Source organism: Lampetra planeri, chromosome 3, assembly GCF_965212315.1.
Source record: "Lampetra planeri chromosome 3, kcLamPlan1.2.h2, whole genome shotgun sequence".
Taxonomy (NCBI): domain Eukaryota; kingdom Metazoa; phylum Chordata; class Hyperoartia; order Petromyzontiformes; family Petromyzontidae; genus Lampetra; species Lampetra planeri.
Window position 1 is genome coordinate 7,199,282 of NC_136109.1, and position 24,529 is coordinate 7,223,810.

Genomic DNA, 24,529 nt, shown 5'->3' on the forward strand with positions numbered 1-24,529 from the left:
CTTCAACACACCGGTGGGCTAAAGCAGTGAACTAATTGTCCTTTGTCAACGTGACACTTTTTTACTGATTGGCCGTGTCGGGTGGTGGAGGGTTACGACACATTTATAAATAACGCGATCTAAACCCAAAAACGTTGATTATGAGTGTGTAATATTGTACACGGATACTATACCTCTTATAACGCCGTTTTGCCAGGGTGATGAGATGTTAACTACCTCGCCTGGTATACAGGAGATCGTGGGTTCCATCCCGACCCTTTATATTCGGAGTTTCCATGTTCTCCCCGTGGTCACGTGGATTTTTTCCGGATCCGCAGGTTTTTCCCTCCACATATAGAAACATGCGTGTAGGGTATGTTATGGTTGCTATAAATATCTTCATGATAAGCCGCTTCGTTGAACTATAATTTGTGGCCAGGTTGCTTCTGAAAAATAGCTATATCTCAGTGGACCTTACCTGGTTAAATAAAACAGTTTTAATTATCAATCGTGACTTACATTAATTATTTCTGCCTTAATGTACACACCGTTACATTTTGACAAAGCGCACACAACGCACCTTTAGGGAAGCCATATATTTTATTTCAAATCATAGCTGCATTCGGCACCTACACAGGATAGTATGATAGTCAATTCATTTGTGAAAGAAAAAATTGCATGCAGACCAGATGTGTTAGAAGAAATGGCCAAACCCACAGTTTACCCAACGCCAAGTAACCAGTCGATGGACTTAACATTTGTGTAACCATGTGTAAGGACATTGCGTGGCCCAGTGGGCTTGGGGGATGGTCGTGGTGACGGGAGAAGGGTCACACGAGGTGACTTGTGCATAGCAACCGAACAAGGCTGGGAGCGGTCGAGAGGAGGGGCGTGGCCGAGGGGGGGGGGCACGCGGATAGGGATATACGGAAAAGGCGGAGAGGGGTTCGGGGCTGTTTGGGAAGTCGGGGTCCGGATCGTCGTCGCGGGGATCGTCATCGACATCGTTGTCATCGTCATCCTCTGCATCAACACCGGCGCGGACGACTACTCCGACGTCTTGCTATGTAGTTCACCAGCTATATAGAACGTCATGTAGCAGCTACGTCTCATCTGTTATGTCCGCCAGTGATACTGAATAAATACAACTGTTGGACGTCTCAGGGTGCTACATTACACATGTATAATGCTGAGTTGACAGAGGCGGGGGATTTAATCAACCTGCCACATTGCTGCCACTGCTGCGCAGGGAGATCGACGAATTAAACCATTGTCGTCTGGATTTTAAGTCCAGTGCGCTAACCATTACACAATGCTTTAGTCACATAAGCTAGAATAAATGATGTTGCCTCGCTAGACCACCTTTGTCCCGTGATTTATCTTAATTAGAACAAAGACATTTCTGAAACTGCACTGCATTCAATTTGTAATGCGAGCGTAAATGGGCTCGCTGGATGTGACGTGACAAGTGGGAGGAGTTAGGGTCACGTGGGGGAGAGGATTTAAGGACAGGAACCGGAAGGGTTCGAGGAGAGAGTCAAAGTAAAGACAGGGGAAGGCCACGCAGGGCAGGCGGAGGAAAGTGGCGCGACCGCCACGAGCTGGAGACTCGGCACCGTCGGCCAGCGGTGTCCGGGCACAGAGGCAACAGAGGACCAGCAGCGGGGCTGCATATCGGGCAGCAGCGGGGCTGCATATCGGGCAGCAGCGGGGCTGCATATCGGGCAGCAGTGGAGCTGCATATCGGGCAGCAGTGAGGCTGCATAACGAGTGGCAGTGGGACTGCATGGTGGAGCAGCGACGGGGCTGCAGGAGCAACGGGCAGCGGTGTGGCTGCCAAGCGGGAGGCAGAGGAGACACTGAGCGAGGACGCCATGTGGGCAAGGTTGTACGAACCGAGTAAAGGGCAACGGAGACAGACACGGTGCAAGAGTCCTTTTATTACAAATTCTACGGTGGCTACACCAGTGGTTCCTCACCTCTACACCTGTGGTCCTCCCCTTTAAAGCTCAAACAATATTAGTATTAATGATTTTGGGACTTAATCCTCCACGAGGCAGTTTGCACCAGGGACCTCTTGGCAAGCCTGTACATCTCAATGTCCTGTGAGTGCAACCCAGATTAAAACACTCGCACATTACACATGCGCAATATTACCATGTAATGGTTTGTTGGGTAATAAATGAAAAAAATACTCAGATTGTTCACTACTATGTTGTAAAATGATCATTTATATTTAATGTCAGAGTAGAAGACAATGAAAAATAAATTTTAACTAACTTATGGGATTAAATCAAACTTTAATTATAAGACAGTAGTCACAAGGTTAATGTTTCTTATCCGTTCCATAAAGGCTGTTAACCGAATTAACTGTTAATTGAATATGGAAATTACATGTTAAACGCATCAATTCGTTCCAAGACGATTGGAAGTTGATGTTAATAATTTCTTGCTTTTTTAAAGGATTACTTTCCTTCACTTTTCGTTTTGCGAATTAACTTTAGGGGTCATTGCAATCACTATTAATTCACTTATAAGTTGTAAAAACAAGTAAAAATCACTGGGTGTGCAAGGAAGCTGTTTACACCGCCATAACAGAAAACAATGTAAATAAAGCCAGTCGAGGTCTAAACGCTTATAAATGGGCATCGTTAATTGACTAAGGCATGCTCAGCCCATGTACGAGCGCTCAGATTGGCTGGAATTGGCACCCGCGTGCATCACGTAAATAAACTGTTAAGGAAAATGTTTACGTTAGTCGAAACCTATGGGAGGCGAAACGTTAACAAAAAAAACGTTAACCAATGTCATTGTTAACCGAGGAACTACTCTATGAACATCTGTAAAACAGTGTATGTATACTTTATGTAGTAGACGTTTTAATGTAAAAAAAAATATTATACTGCTTTATATTTGATTGAATATCATTATTAATCACAATGAATTGAACTTTGGATTGGATGTTCCTGCAAACTGGGCATTGCATTTTCAGCTTTGGAACTTGGCCTCGTGGCAATTTCGGAGATTTGCAACAAGATCTGTACAGATCCAAGTCATAAGAAGGTGTTGCATTTTTCACAACATTACATGTGTAGTGTGGTTAAATACGTGGCGCACACTGTAAGCCAAGGGCAACCGAGGACAAACAGGTTCGCGTGTGCAACATTAGGTTGCATGAGCAAACCGCCACCTAATTTAGAAGGAAAGCTGGTGCAAACCAGGTCAGCCCGGAGTTGCACGCTGACCCTGGAGGTGTTGCCAGGGAGATGTGCAATAAGGGGTGATTAATGGCCTGACAGGCGCCAGCCTGTCTGGCCCTAAAGAGACACAAGGGAGGAGCCGGTTAATTGGGAAGGGGATATAAGGACGGGCGTGAGAGCGGAGGAGAGTTCGTATTGCTGGGGACCAAAGGAGAAGACATCTGGCCGCTCAAGCCGGGAACGGACCTCAACCCTCACGAGTCACCGGGCAGGTGATGGTTGATCCCCCCGCCCAGGATGGACGAGTGAGTGGGTGCTGTGTGAGAAGCTGTGTGCAAGTCTCTGTGTGAGCGCCGATGTGTGCAAGCCTCTGTGTGAGCGTCGGTGTGTGCAAGCCTCTGTGTGAGGGCTGTTGTGTGCGGAGCCTTGAGTGCGAAGCTGCTGAGAGCGAGAGCTGCCGTATGCAGGTTAGCGAGGTGTAACGTAGATAGGGGAATTTGGTTAACAGAAGTGACCATATAGACAGAGATAGGAGTGCCTACAACTGGTACAAAAATAGGTTAATAAAGTGTAAGCAGGTGACCTGTTACCACGTGTCCGTCTTGAGTGATTCTACAAGACACTACACATGCAAAGACTGTAAAAGGACTTAGTTTTGTTTTACACTATGGTGAGTTGCGCATGCGCAACCCTAATTTATATGGGTATGGAGATAGATTGATAGTGAATGTGGAATCTAAGGTGGGAGGAAAGACAGAGTTGGGCCAGTAAAACTCAAAATGCTGCAAGAGAGATGTGAAGGAACGGAAAAGCATCCGGCTTGATGAACTCGCCTTCCTTGTCAAGGAAGTGATGGGGATTGAACTCGTGTGAATTTTCCCAGTCGTTTGCATATAGAACAGACATCAGGTTTATTATGACATGGATGCCCTTGGGAAAAAAATACCGTCGGAACTACACATCTTTACCTGTCGCGTGTATAACCGCAAGTGGTAAAATGTTACCAAAGCGTTGTATCTCATGAATAACGGCGTCCACATAATTCAAGCTGCGTTTGTCCTCCATACGTGGCAGTCGATCCGATCCCAGAACTCTGTCAATCTCCTCATGACATCGAGCTTGAATGTCAGGGTGCATCACCATGAAGAGGAGGCCCCAGCGTAAAGTGGTTGACGAAAATGTCTGATACTACATGGATGAGATTCTTCCCTGAAAAGCTGCTGTGGGAATTGTCCTCCAGATATATCTGAGCCAGATAGGAGTCAAGCAGGTCTCGAGAGTTGTGTTGATCTCTTGTGGCACGGTGCTCAGATACTAAATCTTGGATCAACTGATTAGTCTTTTCTTGAATATGGAATATTTTCTGCCATGGCCCAGGCAACTTTAGCAGAAATGGAATACATTACACAGTATTACCAGCGGCTCTGCTTGTAACTGCACGAGATGCTCAAGGAGGTGTGTAAGCTTTTGAAACTGCTCATTGTTATAATCATATCGGATCCCATTCAGGAGGGAGAAATTATGTTTCCCACTGCACTGTTTATATTACATTTAGGGTCAAACGCTGAGGTTTCGTGTTTGAAAGTCTCTATTAGGTACCTCGCTTCTATCAATATTTTGTCGACTATTGCCTTTCTGAAGCCAAAATTGCGAATGTTGACAAAGCAAATCTGCGCTGCTGCTTCCATGCGTCTCCATAAGGTGCTAATGTAATAGCAATGTTGTCACTGAGTTTAGTAAAAAAGAGAGTGATTGGTCGGTCAGCATACTCAGGACCTCGATTCACCAGGACCTCTTAGACTGCCTCTTAGCCACTCACCAATACAACAGGCGTACTCCCCAACATTATGGTATACGCTTCTCCATATGTTTGGGCCAATTCTTGCACGGCAATGTGGGCTATCTTGGAAATAAAGGCAGTGATGTTCCTCAGCAGCGATAATGGCTTAGGACCAGGAGGGAAGCCCACTGGGCAGATTGTTGCCCCCACCACTTGCAGGGCAGCCCATACAGTTAGAAAACCATACAGATTACGGCCAGGCTGATTAGCACTTGCCTCGCTATCAAGGATCTCCATTCTGTGGAAATTGCGACATTATCAGCCAGCTGCCCCATCTGTGTTGCAGGGCAGGCAGCAGAGTGAACACACAGCTCAATCAGTAGCGTGCACGAAAAGTTGTCTGCACACACAGACACACACGCATATACTGTTTTGTGCAGATACTACACTAAGCAGAATCACCTGAATATGGTAACGTTTTATCTGCCTAATTCCACCAGCGTTATCAAAAAGTGTTTGAGAACGACATTCAGATAGATAAATTTAACTTTAAATGAGCTGATATGTTTAAATAAAGTACTGCTTTGAAGCATATTGTGAAAAGTTTTTTATTTATTCAATAGTCATAACTTTTCTAACAATGTTATAACTTTTCTAACACTTACACAGGGTAATACAGTACGTGTAATGACCGAAATTAAGAGACACTCACCCCAAGCCAATGTGCAGCTAAACTGTAATTCAAAAAGTAAGCCAAGGCCTCCTATTGGCAGAAAGAGGCCTCCACGAAGATTGGTCGGGAGGCAGGGTTTGAAGAGATTGGAGGAAGGATTTAAACAGGAAAAGCTGCAAACATTGAGGGAAAGTTTGAGAAAAGGGTCTCAATAAAAGGGGATGTTTGAGGGAAGGGACGAGCTTCAAGAGCAAGAACAAAGCCCGGGCCTATAATAAAGAGGCTCCCAGTACACAGTCGTCGGTGTCATTTAAACTGGTGTCAAAAGTGGTGTTAGAATGTTGTGCCCAAGCCACAAGAATTCTACTAATAAGGAGACCACTCTACAGAACTTCCCGGGCAAGGAGGCCACGAAGACTAACCTCAAGGTTACGGGAGAGGCAATGATGGCATTGGTTGAGCAGGAGCTACAGCAACTACAGCAGTCAAAGAGCTTGCCTGCTCAGATGCCGCTGGTGACTGGTGACTAAAAGCGGCTGGAGAGGCGGATCGACCGCCTCACTGACGAAGTCTCCCAGCTAATAATGCAGTTCACTGGGAGACAGGAGATACCAGGAGTGACGGTCATGATGACGGGAGAGCCGGCGGGCGGAGCCATCAGGCCGACAGCTGCGGAGACTGGGGAGCAGGGAGCGTCTGAAGTGACAACCAAAACACCATCACCAGGGACGGGCCCGGTGGCGAGAGAGAGAGTGGCCAACCGACCTTGCTGGCTGGGGCCGGTGAAGGAGTTTGTGGTGGGCAGCAATTGGGGCGCTTTCATCCGCCAATTTGAGGCCACGTATCAAGCCCTGGACTGGTCTGAGACTGAAGCGCTGAAGGCCTTGCTGACGGCCTTAAATGATGAGGCCCTCACCATTTTCAAGGCGATACCAACAGAGTGGAGGACCACACTCCAAACAGCCTGTCGCGAGATGGCGGAGGCCTTCAACCCGCCATTAAATGCAAAGGAAGACATTTCAATAGCGCAGGCAGGAGGAAGCCGAGTCGCCCCTCTACCGCAGTGCCCTGATGCAGCTTAGCTAAGCAGCATATCCTCGCTTGGACGAGGCACCACAGTGGTGCTCCCTATAGTGGAGAGGAGGCATAGATCTCCTTGTGGGTGGCTCGGTGTCTCCTGGCTCAAGAGGAGATGAGCTGATGGACCTGGGTAGTGGCTCAGGTGGAGGAGAGCCCCGACCCTATCGGCTGCACCTCCTGCCAGGACTGCTGGGTGAGGAGTGCCGTCAGTGGGGTCAGAATCGCTGCAGTTGCCATTGAAGGTGGCAGGGGTCCACGAGAGGAGGTGGTGGCAGCGGTTCGCGGGTGGACCAGGCCCAGCAGGGCGATACCGCAATGACAGCGGGAATGGGAGCCAAGGGGGGAGACCGCGACTCCACAGCAGGGCCCATCTATCACCTGCCATCGCTGCGGTTGGCTTAGTAACATCTCATGGGGATGCAGAAACGACCCACTACCGGGAGCGTCGAAAACGTCCACTTGCCCATCGGCGGCCATGGCTCAACAACATTAGACATGTCGCGAAACCCCAGACACCCGGCTAGCTAACCCACCTCATTGATCTAGGGACTCACCGCCACTCACCACCTCCATCGCCACCCCAAATGTAATAGCTAATTCGACGACTGTCAGGGAAAATGAAGTCGTGAAATCCCCTAAAGAATGTCGGGATGTGCTCCTCCACCGGTAGCTCAGCGGGTCGTCGCTGCAGCCACGTGAATCTTGGTGGTGATAGGTTCAGTGGGAAGAGTGGAGGTCCACTCTTACAATCGTTTGTGTTCTGTAGATCCTCCGTTAACGTTACGGGTATGTATATGTTCTTTCCTTTTTTTCTCCCTTTCTGTTTGTGATAATACAGTATATTTTTTGGGTATGCTCCACGTTATTAGACCTTTGCTACTGTACCTCATGAGTTGCAGAGAGTACAGCGCAGCCAGCGATGCGCAGATGCACTGTTGTAGTGCATAGCAGTGCTCGCCTTATGAACCTAATTAGTTCCTGATACCCGTTCGTAAGTAGAATGGTTCATAACACAACAATGCACTGGCCATAGGGTCAGTGTTATGAAATGTCTTCCGGTTCAACAAAAAGGGAAGCATTGTTAACTCACAATTAAGAAGAAATATTGTACATTTGCATGTGTAAAGAAGCTCCTTAGCAGGTTAAATTTTCAAGAGGATAATCTTTATTTTACATTAACGTATTCACAGAGGTGAGAGTACGGCTATCTCAACTCGCAACGGTTATGATTATCTGTAGCCCCAGTATTTTCCATTAGATGAACTCGAACAGTCTTGCTCAATGTTTTCTATCTTGTAGATCTCGAACAGTTGGCTCCGATGGTTTCCACAATTTAGATCTTGAGTAGTCGGTCCCGATGTCGTCCACCTCCCGTCATCTCCAAGCAAGCGCCCCGAGCGTGGGTCTCGCTCCTCTTATACTTGCTCGGCCCCTGTCCCTTTCTAGCCTTGGTCTGCCCACAGTTTGTAACATTGTGACAGTACCTTCCGGCCACCTGTCTTTATGCATCTCCACTCGCCCTTCCAGTTGTTTTCAGCCATCTTCACTCACCATACTCGAACCTTGCCCTGTACAGTACCCTACACATGTGTCGTGACTAACACAGGGATGATAAGACTTGGAGGCACTTATTTATTAACAAGCATCATCGGGGTTAACACTCTTGTAGTGAGTCCAACTGAGTCGCAGACGTTATCTTGGGAGCAACACTATTTATTTCGCATTAACACGTAACACAACACAATCTACACTCGGGTCTCGAATACCCATCTAACCACCCTACGGCTTAACTAGACATGGTTCGCTATCCCGGTTTGGACCACAAGCTGGGTCCCGGGCCGCGTGGCTAGAGGCTTCTCCCTGACGTGGATCTTCCAGCACCAACACTTGAAGAACCCCGAGCTTCTCACGGAGCTCCAACTATATACTCCCGGGCTAGGCTGGTTCTGCCCCTAGCCCGCCCACCTTCCAGGCTTCTCAAGCTCCTTCTCGAATGTTCCCGAGAGCTCTTCGGGACCATGTGACCGCCCCTGGGCCCCCGTCCACCGGTGGCCCCCCTCCAGTATCGTCCGGTCGTGTGACAACAGATCAGCCAGAGTATCATGCCCCAGAGTAACCCTGACTGGCTGACGCGTGCTCTCTCACTGGTCGCGGTGCCTCCGCACTAAGCAGCGCTCACCCAACCACCGCGAGTGCTAGTACTGCAGCCCGCAACCCGGGCTGCCCACAATGACAACATTACCGGCCGTGACTTCGCAAGTGACAAGTACAGTCACTACACTCTTAATAATTAGTCCGTCCATTGTCGGCTACGCTATTCAGTCAGGACAGTTGCCTGACTAGCCGTGCCCCAAGATGGTGAAGACGGAGACGACGACGAGAAGAATGGTGAAGACGATGAGAAGAACGGTGACGAAGGACTTCAGCAGCATAACAGGGAACCCACTTCAACAACAACCCCGAGATCCCCTCCAGGGGCCCCTGTTATACTGTCAGCGTGGCCTCGCTCCGCCCCCGGCCACGCCCCCTGTATGGAACCTACTATCGGGTTCTTGGTGTGCCCCTTCTGTGACCTTTCCCCTACATCCCTCTCTCGTATATATCCTGGCCTGCTGACGTCAGGACTGCCATACGCCATGGATCCCCTTTTCTACCAGCAGCCAGTGCTATGCCACTACACATGTGTAGTGTAGTAGAACGACACTACTGTGTTGGCTCGTTATGGGGGCTGTAGGCGGGTGTCACGGAGGTTGTGTCAGGCCGTAACACTCTGTGTAAACCCAACAGGACACGTGACTGGATAAAGGGGGGCCAGGGGCCTCAGAGGGTCATGTGGTTGGGGGTTTGGGCCTTCCCGAAGGATTGGGAAGGGGGGCGTAGCCTGGGGAGAAGCCGGCCACGCCGGAGTGGTTATAAGCGGGGTGTAGACGTAGAGCTGGGCTGTTCTGCTGGGTCAACTCTGGGAATGAGGCCGCCATCCACGATCCTCGGTCTCCGGTCTCAGCTAGTGGACCAGACAGCGTGTTGAGCTGTCCTGGTCCATTAATGTAGTATCCCCATGTGTTAGCTAAGTTAGGAACGGTGGCTACCGCCCTATGTCATTATCCTGTTAATGTTAAGTGTTACCAGTTGTGTTAGCTAATAAATAGTGTTGCCTCCAAGGTTCCAGTGTGCGCCTGAATTTAACGCACTACACATGTAATACTGTGAAAAAAACTGTATCTATATATATGAAAGGGAAATTTGTGGATATGTGTGTGTCTGTTCGAAATGTTTAGCATACTTCCCAACATGCTACAAACTTGAAATTTGGCATGTGGGTATTTTCCATACTGTACACAATGTAAAACGTATAAAAATAGACTTTTGTATTGGGGGGGGGGGGGGGGGAGGGAATGACCGTGAGGTGTGTGGCATCAACCCGCAACACACCTGAGTTAAGCGGTTTGCAATGCTTACCCCTACCATATGGCTCTTCGCACGCCGTAGTTCTAGAGCTGTTAACAGCGTGCCGGGAGATTTTAGGTGGCGCTTCGCTCCTGGCCGATGAAGCCATTGGCTTCTCAGAGTTTCAATACATATCCGTGCGAAGAACGGGTACAACTGTTATCTTAAATATAAAACAGAAAATACATCTGTTTGTGTGAAGCAGCAAAAACTTTCGAACGCTGATCTCTGACGTCATGAAATTTGCACAGCTTATGCTGTCTGGAATTACTAAGTGAACGCGACTATTTTCAGCTCGCCACGTCATTGCCTTCCCGAGTTGCCAAAATCGACCTTATGTATATGTAATAAAGGTCGTGCAAGCGACTTCTGGAATCCGGTCTTTATTTGTCTTTCGTTCACAACACTCCCATCTTACTCCTTCAGGCTGCTGACAGACAGCGTGAGAGGGAGAGAGAGAGAGAGACACGCGCGGCCACGTGGCAGCCTGGACCCCGCTCCAGCGTGGCCTCACCCTCCGTTCGTTCCAGATCTGACCACGTGTTGTTCGTCTCCACCCTTTTAAATACCTGGGTCACGTGGTACCTTTCCACCAATCCTGGTTAACCTCTATGGAATCTTCTAGACTCCATCGTACGCTCCCAGGACCACGCCCCTGACTCGTCCCCCCATTGGCTGTGGCTAAAGCCAGCAGAACCAATCCTCTACTTACAGATGTCACCTTCCCATTACGTCAGGGCCACGCCCCTAGGCTTCTCCCCATTGGCTATGGGCCAGGACCGGCAGAGCCAATCATCGTAACGAGGTGTGATCCATCAGCAACCCGGGTATATCCTCACATTACATATAAGTGGGTGAAGGTTGAATTTACTTGAATGAAAAACATCCGATTTAGTAAAATTGATTTGTTTTGGATTTTTTCTTTCTTGCAAGCATACATTTTTTCAGGGTTTTTCAGTGAAATATAAGGGAATATTAAATTAATCCATAACAAAAATCCAAGTCCCGGGCGAAGCCGGGTAAAAAAAGCTAGTCATAAATAAAACACAAACTAAAGGAACATAAATATTTTAAACGCTTTTATTTTCACTTACTTTGAGGCCTGATGCTGGCTTGCTTGTAGGAAGTGGGAGAATGAGTCACTAAAATTGCACGAACAAATAGAAACAGACAAAATAGGTGTTACAAAATGTAACGTATCGACTTCAGACACGGACTGGAGGAGGGCTTCTCATTTATTTCTTGTTGACATACAGTTACGACTTTTAATGGCACGGTCACTAAAATGTATCTCTGACTGGCTATATAGCTGGCTGACTATACAGCAACATGGCAATATCTGACTATACAGCTGGTAGACTATATAGTGACTTATAACGATGTTCACTAAATAGTGAGACAGCTACACAGCGCCGACAATGGCAACGAGGAGACAGCAGCGACGACGATGACAATGAGGAGACAGCAGCAACGACGATGATGAAGATGACGAGGAGGACCCCGAATTCCTCACATGCCTGGAACCCCATTCCACTCTCCCTTATATCCCCTGAGCGTGGCCATACTCCGCCCCTGGCCACGCCCCTCTTCGCGAAGTCTCTCGCGGCTTCTGGGAGCTTCCCGATAGACCCCTTCTTTGACCCTTGGTCCAGTTCTTCTCCCTCTTGTGGTCACTCCCACGTACTTAAGCTGTGCTGTTATACCACCCGCGATTAGTCCGTACAGCCACCAGTCAGCGCACTTACGCTACACGTGATACTATGAAAAAAACTGTATTGTAAATAAAACACAAAATAAAGTAACATAAATATAAAAAAAACTGTTTTATTTTCATTTACCTTGAGTCCTGATACCTTGAGTCGCTATAATTGTGTAGAGGTGTTAGACACTCTATTCGGTAACCTGCGGGGCCACTATGTGTTAGAGGGGCAATGCAGTGTTACCGCTCTGGGACCAACGGCCGGGGTCAGTGAGAGGTGAGAGCGGATCGTAAACACGGATTCCCGCGAGACCAACGGCCAGGGGTCAGATGAAGTAAAAGGGAATTGAAAACGCGGATTGTAAAGAACCAATCAGAGGGTCCCACGAGGGATCGTGGGATTGGATAAGGACCGTTACAAACGGGTATAAAAGGGCGAGTGTGGGGAGCGCCCGCCAGTTCTCACACGAAGACAGAAGCCCGGCTGAAGAAGCTAGGACCCTGGACCAAGCCTTCCAGCTCTTGTAAGAGCTAAGGCTCAGTGTTCCAGTGGTCAAGGGGAGAATACGTCCTGGCAGGCAGGACCCTGGCTCCCCAGCCTTCCAGCTCTTGTAAGAGCTAAGGCTCTGCGCGACCAGTGGTCAAGGGACCTACCGAGCCAGCGGTGGGTCAAGCTAGCCTCCCCTAGGTCCCAGCCGGAGGATGCTAGGGTAGCGGATAGACTGGGAATAGATCCCGCCAGTTCGGAGGCTGTACCTCCCTAGGCTAGCAGTCAGAGCCGTGTGAAGGTCCCGCTAGGTACGGAGGCTGTACCTCCTCAGGCTACGGGTGAGGGAACCATATATCCCTCTGTGTGTGTATAGGGACTGTGTCGGAAGAAAGACAATAAACCAGTGTGTGCCTTAAGAAGTGTATTCATCTGTTATTACAACACTACAATTGCACACACAAATACAGATACACACCCCAATGACAACGATCCCCTGTATGGCCTTTCCAGGCTACTGGGGCAAGTGCTGTTAGCGGGCAGCGCCAATGAAGGCTGGCATAGCACACGAGGGGGTGATTGTCCAGCGCCACGCCCGGCTGCCTTTGTCTCTCCAGTGGCGATGTTTACACACCGCACCGGGTGTTCATTTAGGGCTGAGTCGACATAGGTAGTCTCAGGACCCGTTAAAATAATCTTCAGTGGTGTTGGCCATGAGCAAGAAGCAAACAAGGATCGACGCTTTTGTAGCGCAGACTGCTAACCGCTACACTACCGCTCCCCATACACTCACTTTCACACACACGCACAATGTGCGAGTGTGCACGCACACACTCCCAGCGCGAGGCTGACTCGTTACATCTTGAGGATCGCTCCACTGATCAAAACAGTTCCACAGTTCAGTTTGCAAGTGCGAGTTCTAGTTTTAAGTCAATGCTCTTATTTTATATTTTACTAGCGGTAAGTACCCGGCGTTGCCTGGGCAAAAAAGACAGACACACACATGAAGTGTCAAACGCCCGCTGACAGGAGGTCACGGGGCAGACCCAGGTGCCACGGGTCGACTGACTGAGATGACCAAGATGACTGGCTGATGCACCACCTGTGCCCCCTACTGTACCAACTTGCTGTGCTTTAGCCACCCGGCGCTCCGTTCGTTGTTGTGAGCGTCGCTCCTCCGCCCTCCCTTGTTGTTGTAGGGCGACTGCCTCCAACTGCCCAGTAGCATCCTTCACGAGCCTCTTCCACAGAGGCCGATCTTGACCGCTGGTACCAGTCATCGGCAAGTCCATTCAGCTCCACGTCCCCCTGTAGCACATCACTCCATCTCTTCTCTTGCCCGTGCCGCGCCCTTTTAGCCCCCTCGATATGGCCGAACAAAAGCTGTTTAGGCATGCGGTGGTTGGGCATGCTGGCTACATGACCCATCCAACGCAGCCTTGCCTGCCGGAGGAGCTTACCGATGGGACTTTGCCCAGATCTTTCAAGGATTTGTGAGCTCCTCACACATTCCAACCTGGTTAAACCCAGGATGGATCGTAGGCAGGCCAGCCTAAATGTTTCTAACCGGCGAAGATGCTCCATTAGGGGGGACCACGTTTCGCAAGCGTAGAGAAGAGAGGGAATGACTGTGGCCGAGAAGACCTGAGGCTTCGTGCAGAGCGACTGACCAGGTAGCTTCTACACAGCGTTACGCAACCGATGAAAATATATTGCCGCTCGACTGATTTGGAGTGAGACCTCTGCTGTTAAACTGGAGCCGGTCATAAGCACACTGCCCAGGTATGGGAAACTCTCCACTCTCTCCACAACTGCCCCATCACCGATTGGGAGTTGTGGGGGTGGAGTGTCCGATGGTACAAAATACCCAGGCAGGTGCTTCGTTTTGGTGCGGCTGATGGTAAGGCCCCACCTCTTAGTGGCACGCTCCAGTCTCAGCAGCAGCGTCTCCAACTCCTCCTCTTAATGAGCAGCTGTTACCAAATCATTGGCATACATAACGTGGTTAACCAATAGGGCGCCATCCCTTGATCGCACCCGGGCATCGATCAGCCTCCCATTGTATCTGTACCAAATGGAAATTCCCCCGGTACAGCTATTGAAGGCTTCACGAACTACGTGGTCAAAATAGATGTTAAATAATGTGGGAGCTAGAGGACATCCCTGTCGCACCCCAAGGTGTACAGGGAAAGTCTCTGACTCCCGGCCACGTAGTTTTACCCGGGCCCGCTCACCATCATGAAGGTCCTTAATGATCGTGAGCAGAGGGTCAGGGACTCCGAAAGCACGAAGAACAACCCAGAGCCCTGGCCTACTGATGGTGTCATAAGCCTTGACGAGGTCAATAAAGCAGAGATGTAGGTCTTGTTGGAAGTCGCTACACTTCTGCTGTAGCAGACGGACAGAAAATATGGCATTTGTGCAGGACCGCCCTTTCCTGTAACCGCTTTGGGGCTCCGCAAGCCTCTCCTCAGCGTGCCTAGCAAGGCAATGTTGAATAATCCTTGCCAGGACCTTTCCCGGCACACTGAGGAGTGAAATGCCCCTGTAGTTGTTACAGTCTGTGTAGTCCCCCTTCTTAAAGAGGGGGACCACCTTCTTAAAGAGGGGGACCACCAAGGCATCCTTGCAATCCTGCGGAACCCGTCCAGTGGTCCAGACTGTTGTTATTATGTCATATAGGGCAGTCTGTGCACAAACGCCACCCTCCCTCAGCATTTCGCTTGGGAGATCATCTCTGCCCGGTGCCTTTCCTGGTCTCAGACTCCGGATCGCCTTCAGCACTTCCTCAACAGATGGCACCTCAGCCAGCCACTCACAGGGGGTGACTTCTTCCAATATTTGAGGCACCGCAGCCTCAGCAGGGTCATCCCCACACACACAGACATTGACCCACACACACAAAGACATCGACTTACACACACATATGGACTCACACGGACATCGACTTTAGATACACACACATGGAGTTACACACGCAAATCGATGTACACACATACAGCGACTCACACACACACATACGTTGAATCTCGCACACACATCAACCTAAGCACACATATGGACTTTCACACACACATCGACTAAGAGACACACATGGACTTACACACACACATGGACCCACGCACACACATCAACTTACACACACACATGGACTCACACACACACATACATGGACCCACACACATTTTGGCCTACACACATACACAAATGGACGCACACACACAGACATGGACTTTAGATACACACACATGGAGTTACACACACATATGGACTCACACACACATACACATCGATGTACACACACACATCGACTGACACACATAGACACACAGTAACTTACACAGTCACATGGAGACATGCACACACATCAACTAACACACAAACATCGACTAACACACACACATCGACGTACACACACAGACATCTGGCGTTGCCCGGGAAAAAAAGACACAGACACACATCGACTTACACACACACATGGACCTTAACGCACACACATTAGGACTCAAACACACACACATCGACTGACACACACACATCGATTTACACAGCAATCCCTGATGATGCCACAGCTAGAGCAATTTTCTCTCATTTGCGAGCCTTAGCGAGGTGCAGTTAGAAAACAAAGGTCTTCTCAGTACTGGCAGGTGCATCAAGGAATAAAAAGGCTCGATTTGTAGTCTCAATGTCTTCCAAGATTTTCGTGGAGGCTTCTATTTGTGCATCCATCAGCTTTGGTAAAATTTCCTAAATACATTTTAGAAGCTGTAAAGCATAATAGCATATTTAACATAGGATCTCTTGAGCAAGGGCATGCAGGTTGTCCCTGTAGGGTGTTGGTAGTCCCATAGACGTGAGGTATTTTCCAGCAATGGAGTGCAGTTTGTCGTGAAGGAGGATGAGGGCCTGTTTGAAGATGACATGAGAAAAGTTGACGTCGAGGTTTGTATTTTGTCATTGAGCTCCATGGAGGATGTCCTCACTCATGCCCTCTTTGTATTTTTGCCAGTCCCATGGGGTTAGATGGCTGGTTCGTAAGTACAGGTGTTTCTTCAGTAGAGGACTGCCTGTAATATTGTTGCACCCATATATACGACTGGGTGGACACAATGGGGCTAAACTTACCCCACTTGTTACCACTGCTCGCTAGGAGATAGAAACTAATCAGGAGTTGTGAATTGCAAATCAAGTGTGTTAACCATTACACCATATAGAAGATGACAACCACAAAGAAATGCAACACATGGTTCTACATTTGTCTTTATTGTTAATATCGTATATGTGAAAAACAGGCAAATGGCTTATAATCATTGTTTACAATGTTACCAGTAATGAAAGAAAAGCGGTTTTAAAGTATAGTCTTATATACAGTGATAATCAGTGACAATTTAGAAAAACTGGCATTTCAAAATAATTCATTAGTATCATGCTGCAGAGATGACAACTCGTCAGGCCATTGGCCAAAGGGCCTCCCAATCTTTCAGGTATTGATAGCTAGTCACTGCTGGCTCAAAGCTGCCTGAGGAGCTGTGCATGTAGCCAATTTGATTGCCATTAAAGCAGAACTACAATATTTAATTCATATCTAAGTCATCCATGTTCACATGATATAATGAAAACACATTTTAAGACAGTTCCAGTTTCATTTATTTTGTGTAGCACTGTGAACAATTCGGCTCTTAAGTCGGGTGCAACCGCAACAAACTAAGTATGAACATAGAACATCTTAAAGCGACGACGTGCAACAGAAACATCCTGGATAAACCAGCAAATCTTCCAGAAAAAAAAACGTATTACAACGCTGTGTGCAAAAATCCCAGTGTGATACAAGTCAAACAATTGGAATAATAGTAATTTCATTCATTCAAAATAACGTTTTTGGGTTAGATCGCGTTATTTATAAATGTGTCGTAAGCCTCCACCACCCGACACGGCCAATCAGCAAAAAAGTGTCACGCTGGTAATTACATCCAGCATCATCGGGCAATTCGACAGAATGGTGAAGCCTTCACTTGGTCGCGAAAGCCTACGTGTTAAACTCATTCATTCAAGTTACGTATTTTTGGCGACATTTTTGGCAACTTTAAAATGTTAAAATCGTGATATCTGGTGACTTTGAGGTTTATCTTTGTTAGATCTGACAAAACTGGGTAAATTTGCCCTTGTTTTTCAGTCAAAAAGTAAAAGAGTATGCCTGCAATTGCTTGCTTACACCTCTACACTTGAGGGAGCTCCAGAGGGTATTTGGCCTACTCTTCCATGTGCTAAAAAAGGTGGGCCTAGTCACAGTTCACCCAAACACGCGTTACTAGCTGATCAACTTTATTGTCGTATAACCATTAATAATGCTGAGTGGACAGAGGCTGCACTACTTCCACTGCTGTGCCATGATATCAAATTGAACCATTGTTCTCTGGATTGCAAGTCCAGTGTGCTAATCATTACAAAATGCTTGAGTCATACAAGCCATGATCATTTCTGATACCTCACCCGAGGCCAGCTTTGTGCCATGATGTATCCTTATTGAGTACCAAGGAATTACTCGAACCTGCACTGCATGAAAAATGTACGGTGGCTGCACAAGTGGGTCCTCACCTCTAAACTAGTGGTCCTCAAATTTAAACATCAAACAATATTTATTTTAATGCCACCAAACTTGAACATAACCACTGTCAGCTTCGCAGGTGAGCAGTTGAATGATGACAGAATAATGGTTATGTTGTTCAATTCAGAGCTCACAATAGTAAGGTTACTTTAATCAGACGTGGATTCATATTTTTTGTATTATTGTATCATTAAAAGTGTGAGTACTGTGAGGTAATGTCTATGCTGATATATGGATATAGGGAGTGTAATGAATTTACGTAAGTATGTTGACAGAGACATTACTCCAGGAGCCGAGAGACTGGGATCAAACCTAAAATTAATATTAAAAACTACGACAGTTTAAGTATCCTTTATACTGTATAGTAGATGTATTAAAGTCTTAACATACGTATATTTATTGAAGCAAAGGATTATACTGCATATCATTAAATTTAAATTGACTGTTCCTGCAACTGGACATTACAATATTTAACTATGGACCTTGGTCTAATGAAAATTTCTAGGATTTGCAAAAAAAATACGTATAAAGCCAAGACAAAAGGTGTTTAGTTTTACACATGAAGACGTCTATAGGTCATAGTCTTGTCTTAGCTACGGTGAGTTGCGTATGCGTAGTCCTAATTTATAGGGGTGCGGCGATAGAGTGGTACTGAATTTGGCAGCTAAAGTGGGAGGAGAGACGGAGTTGGGCCAATAAAATTCAAAGTGCTGCAAGAGAGATGTGAAGAAAATGAAAAGCTCCATCTTGGCTAAACTTTCCCCCAAACAGACACGGGGACCAGCAGAGAATGGCAGGAAAGCATCCGACTGGATACACTGGCCATCTTTATCAAGGAAGTGATCAGGGTTAAACTTATTTGGTGTTTTCCAGTGGATGTCATCGTGAAGAACAGACATGAGGTTTACCATTACATGGGTTCCCTTTGGAAACAAGTAGTCGTGGAACTGCACATCTTTAGATGTAGCGTGCAAAACTCCAAGTGGAACAACGTTACCAAAGCGCTGGATCTCATGGATCACAGCATCCAAGTAGGGCAGGCTGCGTCTGTCCTTCATACATGGCAGTCGCTCGGATCCCACAACTCTGTCAATCTCCTCATGACATCGGGCTTGAATGTCGGGGTTCATCATCATGAAGAGGAGGCCCCAGCGTATTGTGTTGGAGGTCGTCTCCAGGCCAGCGATGAAAAGTTCTATCAATACCTGAATGAGGTTCTGGTCAGTAAAGCTGCTGTTGGGATTATCCTTCTCCTGATCCATCTGAGCTAGATATGAGTCAATCAGGTCCCTGGGGTTGTGTTGATCTCTTGTGGCACGGTGCTCAGATACTATATCATTGAGGAAGCATTGCAACTTTGTGCGAAAATGGAATACTTTCTGCCATGGCCCAGGCAACTTTAGCAAAAATGGGAATACATTACACAGTATTACCAGCGGCTCTGCTTGTAACTGCACGAGATTGTCAACTATGTGCGTAAGCTTTTGGAACTGCTCATCATTATAATCATATCGGATCCCATTCAGGAGGGAGCAAATTATGTTGCCCACAGCATTGTTTAAATTCAAGTGAGGGTCAAACGCTGAGGTTTCCTGTTTGAAAGTTTCTATTAGGTACGTGGCTTCTATCAATATTTTGTCAGCTATTGTTGCCTTTCCAAAGCCGAAATTGCGCAATGTTGACAAAGCAAATCTGCGCTGCTGCTTCCATGCGTCTCCATAGGGTGCTAATGCGATACCAATGTTGTTAGTGAGTTTAGTAAAAATGGGAGTTATTGGTCGGTCAGCAAACTCATGACCTCGATTCACCAGGACCTCTTTGACTGCCTGGTAGCCGCTCACCAACACAACAGGCGTACTCCCCAACATTATGGTACAGACTTCTCCATATTTTTTGGCCAATTCTTGCATGCCAATGTGGGGATTCTTGCAACTAAATGCAGTGATGTTCCCCAGCAACGGTAATGGTTTAGGACCAGGAGGGAAGCCCACTGGGCAGATTGTTGACCCCACTACTTGCAGGGCAGCCCGTACGGTTAGGAACACCATACAGATCAGGGCCAGGCTGATCAGCACTTGACTTGTTACCAAGGATTTCCATTCTGGCGAAGTTGCGACATCATCAGCCAGCTGCCCCATCTTGTCGTTCTGTGTTGTAGAGCAGTCAGCAGAGTGAACGCACAGCTCAAGTAGTAGAGTGCACTTAAAGTTGTCTGCACACACAGACACACATGCATAGCCTATTCATGAGGACACTACACTAAGCAGAATTACCTTTATATGGCAACGGTTTACTCGCCTAATTCTTCCAGCGTATTCAGACAAGTAGTAATTGGGGAATCCATTTAGATAGATATCATAACGTTAATTGAGCTGACATTGTTAATTAAAGTGTAGCTTGGAAGCATTATTTTTTTAAAGCAGTTGCTATATTCGATAATAAACTATACTATTTATAACAGTTAGTATTAAGCTTCAGTCAACAATGCTATTCTGATTTAGGCTAGTATATAAAAATGTTAATGCATTCATTTGTAATGGTTAATATGCAGGCAGACCTCACTCGAATCCGTAGGATGTTGATTCGTTATCGCGCTCTGCGTCCTGGAAAAAAAATATTGTTTTTACAAAAAATTAAATCAACATAAAGTGCTTACGAGTGAGAAAATGTACCTTCCCCCATTCCTCACTCGTACTCCCCCCCCCCCACAACAAATCAAACTATTTGTGGTCACGATTATATATGTTACAAATAAAAAATTTCCCCAACGTTATTACAGTTTATTTAGCCAGATGAGAACTCACGAGACCAGGATAGAGTCTCAGACTCCACCTAAAAGAATCCTCACCACATAAATGTAACTGAGGGCATCACTAAGACCCTAATTGGAAGCGGAGGAGCTCCAACCTCGTCTTAGCATTATTATTATTATTAGCTCTATTACCAATACCCCAATGAAGCCCTCATATTGCTTATATTAAAGAAATAAAAATGTCGGGAACGCATCTCCATATACACAATAGTAGAATGAACCCTTTTAGCGCTTCAGGAATGCCTCTTGAGTGTTAAACGAGGTCTGCCGATGATAAAAAAAAATCTCATTGGGTGTTCCTATGAAGTCATGACACTGATTTAAAGTAACTCAGAGATTCAGACATCTTAGATTATTAGTCAGAATTTCTAGAGATATTTTCCTGATCTTTGACGTAGTTTCAAATTCAATATTGTACCTGGTAAATATGGTTGTGATGGCTCTTCAGCCTACCAGTCGACTAAAACAACAATATTTGGTGCATTAAATGTTTATCCATGTAGCCGGCCTCTCCTGTCTACTGCCATGACAATATTAAAGAAATAACACTGTCGGGAACGAATCTCCATATATACAATAGTATAATGTATAATGAATATACAATTGTATAATCAACCTCCACCGTCGGCAATGTGGTGTTGCAGGGATTTTTGCTGCTGCATTAGCATCATTGCTGCATTGGCACTTGTGGACCGCCCATGCTCCTGGTTCTGTTGATAGCTGCATTGGCATTGTTGCTGCGCATTAGTGCACCGCCCATATTTCCGGTCCTGTTGATGCACTTGGGCTATGCCCATCCACAAACTCTTATAAACAGCTTGCCTTTAGAGGCTGACTCCTTTGCCTATGACGACCGCTTGTGTTGCGATGGAACCGTCGTGATATGTTTATTCACTTTATTTTTTTATTTATTGTAATTTTTTCTGTCTACGTGACTTTACCGAAAGAACCATAGAACATAGAATATAATGAACCCTATTTCAATTAGCTCTCACTGCCTATACGGTCAGTATTATAAAATGTGCTACGGCTCAACAAAAAATGTAAGCATTGTTAAACTCATAAACAAAAATAAATATTTACATTTGCATGTAATACTGTAATAAATAGTGTATAGTATATAAAACGTGAAATAACATGAAAAGAAAACAAACTCCGTTTTATTTTCACTTACCTTCAGTCGCGATCCTGGCTTGCTTGTCAGAAGGGACTTAATAAGTCACTACTTGCACACACACACAACAACGACAACGACCACCCGTATAACCTTAACAGACTCTTGGCGCAAGTGCTGTTAGCCAGTACCTATGAAGGCCGACACGACACATGAGGGGGTGGATGGCCAACACCGCACCCTGCTGCCTTTGTCTCCCTAGTGGCGTTGTTTACACATTGCACCAGGTACTCATTTAAGGTTGACTCGACCTCAGGGAGGCCCTGGACCGGTTCAGATAATCCTCACTGGTATTGGTCATGAGTGGGAATCGAACTCAGGTCGCTTGGTTCGTGCTCTAACCATTGCACGTCGATTATATTTTCTTTTTTAAACATATCTAATGAAAACCTGTTCGTAAGTGCGGATGCTCGTAAGTGGGGCATTCGTAAGTCAATTACTAATTGTATATGCACTAATTAACCTCAAATTTACCAAAACACAGCTATTAACTTTCCTACATATCATTAAATTAACGTGACTAAATAGATCTCCACCAAAAATGGCAAATTACATAATAGATGCTTAAAAACACACCCTGTATCTAGATCGACCAGCCCACATGCCACACAACACTGCTCAATCCCCGAGTAGATGGAGTTGATCAAAAATGTGAAATTCGAAATTCGTGATATTCAAAATGATAACAATCAAAAAACGTTAAATTCTTGTCAACATCAGAAATGGTAAAAATAAATGTTTAACTCATCCCGAAAATGTATCACATGTACACAAAAACCCTTGTAGCATCAGTGAGCTTGTGTACCGCTGTTCGCATTTAACCTCGATGATAATAAGTGGCCAGTTCGCTGTTGTGCGCCTCACTAACGTGACTTGACTCGACAATATCACCACTACGAGTTGACCACCCACTGCGCAGCTGCATTACATTTGACTGAATTTTCATTCCCGATTGGGAAAACTGTTTTTGGGTAACTTCTGGCCTGCAAGAGGTCGACAAAAGGTTCCGAGAAAGTAATTTATTTCCCATATAAATCACTTTGAACATAGCTTTAATCATACATTTTCTTAAACATACACACAAATATTTCCTTTTAGAATTACATGTAACTTGGATAGTTCTTACGTTTGAACATGGGCGATGCACGAGCATGACGAGGGGTAGAGTGATATTGACCAGTAGCTGCATTCGATAATTAGAAAATGTTTTACTAAGTTCGCCTACACACATACAATGTGTGAGAATTGGTACTACCGCTTTGAAAGAGATGCCGAATGCGTCTGGAGAGGTCCGTAAAAATGTCATTGTGTTATACATGTTTGTGTGGTGTGACCATCGTACAGTATATTCGTTCCACTTGTTTTAACATAGCACCATTTCCACCACACGTGTGTTAGGTTGAGTCGACATGGAGGCTGTCTGGCACAATTTATTGATACGAGGTAAGTTGCACGTGGAAAAATGCATGGGTGCTACAATTGTGACGCAATACAATAACAGCCAATCTACAAGCATATTGCAAATATGCGGAACATAAACACATGAACTGATAATTGCGTACTAACATTCATCAGGATCTGTTTAAAGTCACAATTTGCATGCATATTCCTGCGTCAATACCTCATCACTGCTCATGCATCTGATGTCTCCGCTTCTCGACAACGCCTCTCACGTCTGCCAGATCCAGCAACTTCTGCGCACCACAGTCCCAATAATTTGAAGGCACGTCCTCAAACTGTGAACATGGAGTAACAGACCACCCATTTTTATCTCCAGCAGCAGTACTCATGGTAAGTCAAATATTGACATTCCTCACATTCAGAGTGTGTGTCTGCTACCGTGATGCGGCTGACTGGTATGTGTGTATGTTATTAGCATTCTGGTGAGTGGTGGTACAGTGGAAAGTGCATTTCACCATGAATTTGGCAAACAGACTTTGATTCCCAGGCACGACTAAAATCAGCAGCAGATAATATCAGAACTCGGAATGGGTCTCTTCAGCCTCAAATGAACACACTGTAAAATGTGCAATCATCAGCACTCTAGAGACAAAGGCGGCCGAACATGTTGCTGGCAACATCACCTCCTCGTGAGCCATGCTGGCCTTAATAGTAACTTGCTAATAGCGATTATTCATACGCCTATTTAGAAACTAGCCCTCAGAAACACGTGTTTCATTAACATTTCATCAGGCTCCATAGTCTTCAATGCAGTCTCCAACCTTTATTAATTATATCTCTCCTGGCCTATATGTTTTTTTACAGCAGTGTTATTGACGAGTGTGTTGGACATATTCTATAGGTAATGATTAAGCATTCACATGAGCAGATATCCCAGGTATGTACATACAGTTATCCGATTTTGGGTAACGTGCAAACTCAACCAAAACTACTTTTAGGATTAAATAAATTATGATTTAATTGGGAGGGAGGTGTATGGATGGAAGGGGATGGACGGCCACGTCCGAAGGGCTTGCGTTCTGCTTGCTATATTTGTAGTGCTGATCTTTACGCGGACAACTTCTTCCTTTTCTGTTGTCACTTTATTTTTTTTATCAAACTCAGCACATTTTACCACCATTCTCCGCTCGCT

General features: G+C 46.2%; 1 long non-coding RNA gene and 2 pseudogenes across 7 annotated transcripts; 1 reads left to right on the plus strand and 2 right to left on the minus strand.

The window, feature by feature from the left end:
* Positions 1-940: 940 nt before the first annotated feature.
* LOC144737356 (uncharacterized) lies at positions 941-16,941 on the plus strand. Its single transcript, XR_013588946.1, has 2 exons — positions 941-3,451; positions 10,586-16,941. It is a non-coding gene; the product is annotated as an uncharacterized LOC144737356 (long non-coding RNA).
* Positions 1,730-6,604, minus strand: LOC144737344 (cytochrome P450 2D4-like; annotated as a pseudogene).
* Positions 16,588-23,680, minus strand: LOC144737184 (cytochrome P450 2C20 pseudogene; annotated as a pseudogene). 6 transcript variants are annotated; one of them, XR_013588914.1, is made up of 4 exons: positions 23,558-23,680; positions 21,937-21,987; positions 20,513-20,553; positions 16,588-20,162 (listed from the first exon to the last, which is right to left on the minus strand). The product of XR_013588914.1 is annotated as a cytochrome P450 2C20 pseudogene, transcript variant X6 (transcript). The 6 variants fall into 6 exon arrangements; XR_013588907.1 differs by having other exon boundaries at positions 20,508-20,553; XR_013588912.1 differs by having other exon boundaries at positions 16,588-20,097; positions 21,937-21,984; positions 23,558-23,677.
* Positions 23,681-24,529: the final 849 nt, after the last annotated feature.